The following is a 6,967-nucleotide window of genomic DNA, read 5'->3' as shown; positions in this document are numbered from 1 at the left end:
GGGATCCTGGAAACAGCAGATTAGCCCACAGCTATCCCTGTTTACATAGTCGATGTGTGTTTGTTCTGTTTGAAGATACTTCAAAAATAACAATTGTAAAAGAGATTACTGCTTTGATCAGAGAATCTGAATCTCCTTTGTTTGACCGTGAATAATTGGTCTTTGTAATGTTAATGCTTCTTTTAAGGAATATCAGATCTGTAAATGCACCTTAATTACAGGCGAGCAGTTTTGGAGGGAATTTGTGACAGCATTTTACTGACGGTCTTTTCTAGTTCCCCTTCAAATCTAATTATAGTAGAAAGATTATTTTAGGCCAAGCAGTAAAAAGCTGTAATTATTAGTGTTTGGATTAATGTTCCCATTGGTCAAAATAGTTATCTTATTGAAGAGCAAGATCTAAATCTTTAAAATGTCCTATTTTTCCTATAAAGCACGGAATAAAAGGTAAAGCCTTAACTGAGATGCACTTGCCAACCTGTTAATCATAATTCTGGCCGCTCAGAAAACTGTTTTCTCCAGTCTCTACCTTTAGACGCACCCACGGGAATCCACCACTTAATGTTTGATTCCTAAAATGTTTCATTTTAATTTGAAACCAACTAAATAATCCCATCACAGTATATGAGTGCAGTAGGGAGAGAAGGACATACTTTTTTTTTTTTTAAGTTGTTCCATTTTAATTTTGTTGATGTTGGAAGAAAATACATGTTAATATAGAATGTTAGATGTTGCTGAAGATGTGAGGAAATGGGATTGCTACAGTGCAGACGGGGCGATTTAGTTAGATAGGAGGAAGGATTTCTCAACAGCAGAGTGAAATCTCCTTATGTGGAGGTGGTTGGAAAGTTGCGTATTTTATGAAACGGTGTGAGGCAAAGCCTGCGTGCCAAGCAAGGCCTCGTCTGAGAAGAGAACGTTTCCGCTGATTGTGCTTGTGATCATCCATCGTAGTAAATCCCAAAGTGGGATTTGCTCCTCACCTGGCTAGGCTGCTCGTGACAGGGAAGCACTTGGACCTGGGGCTAGCTGCTACTGCCAACGTGGAGGACTTTTTCCAGGATCGTGATAACATTTAAACTTACCATTTAAAAACTATGAATAGAGCCAATCACACCTGTATAGGAGGGGAAATATCTCTGAGATCTAAGCCATATTAAATTAGCACATTCCAAGTCGTGTGTGCGTGTGTGTGTGTGTGTGTGTGTGTGTGTGTGTGTGTTTCCTAATTATGGCAGCAATTAGCTTTGCAGCATTGCATTCATTCCAAGCAGCAGGAATGGGGAACAATAATCTTGTTTACCCGAAGCTGGAGAGAGTATACCTAGCTTTGTTCCTTCCACAGCCTAATCTAAATGCTTGCTAGGTGCCATCCCACACAATAGAGTGTTACTGGCCCCCCTCAAGGAACCTCCCTCGCCTGGTTAATTCAGTTGTCACTGAAAACCTCTACAAGGTCAAGGAAAAACAGGTAACAGGCCATTTCAAACTTAATAAAGTGGCATATTTTGTTTACATTTATTTGGAAGGTAGAGATCTCAGATATAGGAACACTTTTTTTTTTTTAAATCACTTAATCTATTAAAATTATCAGAGGGAAAATAATGGAACTCCTTCGAATTGTTGTTGACAATTAATGGAATAGGAAGGTGGCTGTTGTAAATGGCTCTCTCTCGCAGTAATGGGGAAAAGCAAATTATTAAATGGACAAGTTATTTACGTTTGGAAATAAACTGCATCTCACACTGGGAAATTCGGTTATAGGCGATTCTGCATTACAACACGAACAGGTCATTAGTTTTAATTTTCCACAACAAAGATTTTAGGGTAATTTGCTTTCATTAGAATGGAGTAGTTTCTCTCCTACACACATTATCATTCAGCCCCTCTGTTGTCACCATTAGAGGTCTCCCCACCCCCGCACCCGCCGCCCTAATGTGTAAGAAGAATATCCTTGATTTTTCTGAGTGTCTAAATATTATGGCAAAAGTTTTATTGCATTCAGCAAAGACTGAAATGCTAGGTGAGCACAGTGCAAATGTATCACCAGTGTTGTAGAATGCCAAACGTAATCACACTAGGACGGTGTACTACCAGCATTTGACATGTTTTAGTGTTTTAGTGTGCTTAACGTACATAGTGTATTTCTGTACTGTAGAATGTAGCCTACTACAGAAGAAGAACAATAATCAGTTATACATTAACCACGAAAGGTCATTTCTTGTGGCAAATGCAAGGTCTATTGATCAAGTAATATTTGTCAGTAGAAATGAGTCCCATTACTGAATGCAGCTCATGAAGGAAGCCATTGTCTAGTAGGACATCAGGGTAAGTGCAAACCATCCCTTTGCTTGGGGTGGTTTGAATATCATCAAGTGTTTATCTTCACTTTTATAATATAATTTGCTCACTTTTCAGCTAATCAATCCCTGAAGCTGCATTCTATGGTTAACTCGTGATGCTGCCCATTCAAACAATGATTAATCGCCTACTGTTAACTGTAAGATAAGAAAAAAATTAAAAGAAAATGAATGACGTGTTCACTTGTGTCACAAAATTGTCTATAAACTAGTTTCCCAGCAGGAGCTGTGGTTTGCTTTCAAACTTAAATTACTTGTCTATGTAACCTTATCTTCCGGGTACTTCCGGCAAACTTCATTATTATGCAATCGAGCCCATAAATATAGGTAGAAGTTAACTTGAATGGCTGAAGTAGAGTTAACCACACACATGTCATTAAAGCTTTATCACCATTTCTGCCATAAACCTCTCCCTTTTCTTTAAGAGATTTACCAAGCTATCATAAAAATGTATTATGGCTCTTTCTTTGCAAAACATGAACTCCTGAGAGGTGGCTTGCCTCCTTAATTAAACGTATGGGGTGCAGCTTAGCATCCCATACGAGTGCAACGTATGTGCTGCTAACATGTCAGGACAGCCTGTGTGGATCGAATGTCACAGGGCTGACGTGGCACCAAATTCCCCAAAAAGTCACCCAGTAATTCCAATGATGACATATTACTAGAGGTATACAATTAAACACATTTAACCAGTTCACCAAATAAACAAGGAAAAGCATAAGAGGATGCTTTGTCGGGGGAAAAGTGACTATACATAAACAAATATCTGTAATAAGAGAGAGAGAGAGATTTTCCAGGGATATTATCAACCTAAAATAATTAAGCCGGAAAATTGAAAGGTTTAGATCTCCTAAATTGACTTAGCAAAAGCCTCTAGCAAGCATACTGATAATTCTGCTGATACCTTTTCAGGAGCCACTTCCAGTAGCATTATATCTTGCAGTATAGATACAGTATATTGAGAAACTATACTTAGTTTCATATATATATATATGTTTATATATATATATATATATATATATATTTTTTTTTTTTTTTTTAAGTAATTTCTACACCCAACATGGGGCTTGAATTCACTACCCCGAGATCAAGAGTCACATGCTCTTCCAACTGAGCCAGCCAGGTGCTCCTCAAATGTATATTTTTAAATGGGTAGACACAAGGCCTCTCTTTTTATGGATGACTTCCCTTTAGAAATATGAAATTATTTTAATTACTTCTTACTTTCTATGTTCCTATCATAGAAGCTTAAGGGTCATGCAGTGGAAGATTACTCGACTTGCATCAGACAACTGAGTTCAAATTCTTCAGGGCCCTTCTCATAGGTCTCTTCCTCCAAGAAGCCTTCCTTGACTAGCTGGCCCAGATAGTACTTTATCTTCTGGGTTTTTATAGTATTTTATGGTTAACATTTAATAATGCTTTTGGTCTTTGGATTCCCAGTGCTCATTAGCACAGTTTGTGCCACTCAGTAAATGTTTATTTAATAATGGAGTTTTCATTTCTTCTAAATTGAAAGGTTGTTTTTTTTTTTTAAGATTTTATTTATTTATTTATTTGCGAGGTAGAGAACAAGTGGGAGGAGGGGCAGACTCCCCGCAGAGCAGGGAGCTGGATTCGGGACTCGATCCCAGGACCCTGGGATCCTGACCTGAGCTGAAGGCAGACGCTTAACCGACTGAGCCACCCAGGCTCCCAAAAGTTGTCTTGTTTTGTTTTTGTTTTTTTAGGATAGATAAATCCTTTGGTTCTTTTCAGACCAATAAATTCCATGAATCCGGGCTTATCTCCCTAGTATTAGGACATTCATGAAGGTAGGCTACTTTATGCATGGAATTGTCAGTGCTTAAGAATAACAATATTGATGTCTTAATTACTATCAGGACAGAGGTAGCACCTCCCTCACTTCCTGCCATCCATGACCCCCAATCTCTTGCCTCTTCCCAGAAGAAAACTGTTGGTAATTTTGTGTTAGCTATTTTATTTTATTTTATTTTATTTTATTTTTATTTATTTATTTATTTATTTATTTATTTATTTATTTATTGGTAGGCTCCATGCTCAGCATGGAGCCCAGTGCAGGACTTGAACTCACAACCCTGAGATCAAGACCTGAGCTGAGATCAAGAGTGTGATGCTTAACCGACTGAGCCACCCAGGCACCCCATGTGAGCCATTTTAGACAACATATATTTCATATAAATTATTTATGTAAATGGCACCATGAAATAGTATTAACCAGTGACATTTTAAAAAATTATCATGCCTTTAGAAATCTTTTCATGTCACTACAGATATAGTTACTTTGTTCGTTAAAATTGCTGGATAGGATCCCATGATGTGGATATATTAGAATTTACTTCATCATTTACTTGGTTGTTATGTTACTTATTGTTGAATATTTAGATGGTTGCCAATTTTTCGTCATTACAAACAGTGCTTCAATAAACATTCTGATATGTCTATCTTTGTGCATTTAAGTGATTTTGAGGAATGAATTCCTAAAAGTGGAATTTCAAAGTGTATAAAAATTGAACCTTTTGATAGATGCTCTAGATTGCCCTCTGTACAGATAAACATTTTACAAAATCATACAAAGTTATATTTTTACTAACATTATGAGACTTCCAGTTTCCCCCCAGTCTCACTGAATCTTTTTCATTTTTGTACATCAGTTGAGCAAAAATGGTATTCCACTGCTGTTTTGGTTTGCATTTCTCCATAGTAGTGAGGTTGAGACTCTTCTCATATGTTTGGCAGCTACTTGTATATTTTCGTTTGTGAATTGCTTATTTACCATGCTTGCCTAATTTTCTCTTGGGTTCTCTTTGCCTTATAGATTTTTCAAGATCTCTTTTATGATAGTGGATATTAATCCTTTGTTGCAAACATTTTCTCCCAGATAGTCCGTTACTATTTTGGGTGGTTGCAAGTTGAGGGGTCACTTGTCTTTTAATATTATGGTCACATTGATTCATGAGACTCTCCACTGTGTTAGACATTCTCCTAGACTGTATTACATAAATTCTTTATATAGCATGTAGAAACTGGATTTGATTAATCCATGTGCCCAGTGCTCTCACCAGTCTATCCAATTTGTGATTTAAACCCTAAGTGCCATGCCAGTTCTTGCCTGGAATTCCCTCCCCTTTCCTTCTAGCCACTATTTCGGAGAATCTTGTCTTTTCTTTAAGGGACAATCCAAGAATCAACCTCCACGGTGATCTCTGTGATCTCTTTTTTCCTTGTTTACCATTCATTTGCACATGATGAATTTATCTTGTGTGTGCATCTATTGTAACTTCAACCAGGTGGTAAGCTATTGGGAAGCTATTCCATTAAAGGACCTTGCTTTTACCATAACTTCTCATGTTTTACACATAGTAGGAACCTAGTAAATATTTGTTGGTTGCTTTAAAAAAAATTTTTTATAAGGAAATATTGAATCTGCCCTCTACCCCCTATACATACACACTATGGGGAATTTGCCTATGCATTTCTTCATTTTCTTTGTGTAATTGGTCTTTTGTTACAGTTTGTCATTAGGCTACACCCGCTCCTAATGTCTACATTTTAAAACCTCAAAAATAAAGTTGTGAACAATATTAAGGATCTGATTTTCTCAAAATTCTCTGGTGGCACAAAGAAGAATCTAGTAGTTTTCAAATTTGAAAGACACATCTCTAAAGTCCAACTAATTCCCTGGTATAGGTCTTTATTTCATGCTACGTGAGATCTGTCTTCTCAAACACAATCACAGTGCTGGTTGGGATCTAACATGGGCCCACTAAAGAGGAACCCTGACCTTGCAGCAGTTTTTTGGTCTATTTGTTTGTTTTTCAAAATGAAAAGGCAAAACCGAATCTAAACCACGTTAAAATAAGACTGAGATTTCATTGCTTTAACCATTATTAACTCAAAGTCAATCTTTCATTCATACCTTCACTCAATGCTCACTGTGTGTGTGTGTGTGTGTGTGTGTGTGTGTGTGTGTGCGCGCGCGCATGCTTGCGTTCTTCATTCAGTCATACATTTTCTTTTACTGTTCTACTTGGCAGAGACCAGGCTGGGGAAACAAATATGAATGCAACATGGAATATAATAAAAGCAAATTTGATAAGTGCAGTGATGGTGATGGTACCCAGGACATCAGAGGTGTCGTGACAGAGAAATGTTAGGTCCATGAAGGCTGAGGGAAGGGACATGTTTTAGCTAAGATGGAGTTACTTTGTGGGTTTGTGATCGGTTCGCTTGGATTTAACTCTAAGACTGCTACAAATACAAGTCTGTGAAAACCAGTCCCAGAAAGTAGGATCTTAACTTTTGAAGTAAATCAAATAGTTCCCAAACTTATATTCTTTTTTTCTTTTAATTTCAAAACTCTTTCAAAATTACATAAAAAGTTGCAAAATAAACAAAGAATTGCCATATACCTTTTACCCAGATTCACCAGTCACCATTTTGCCACATTTGCTCTGTTTCTCTCCCTCTCTCTCTCTACACACACACACACACACACACACACACACACACATTTTGGGGTGGGGGGAGCTTGATTAACTCAACTGTTAGTTACAAACATCTTGACCTTTTATCCATAAATATTA

The sequence above is a fragment of the Halichoerus grypus genome, chromosome 4, assembly GCF_964656455.1.
Source record: "Halichoerus grypus chromosome 4, mHalGry1.hap1.1, whole genome shotgun sequence".
NCBI lineage: Eukaryota > Metazoa > Chordata > Mammalia > Carnivora > Phocidae > Halichoerus > Halichoerus grypus.
This window is presented reverse-complemented; position numbering follows the sequence as displayed.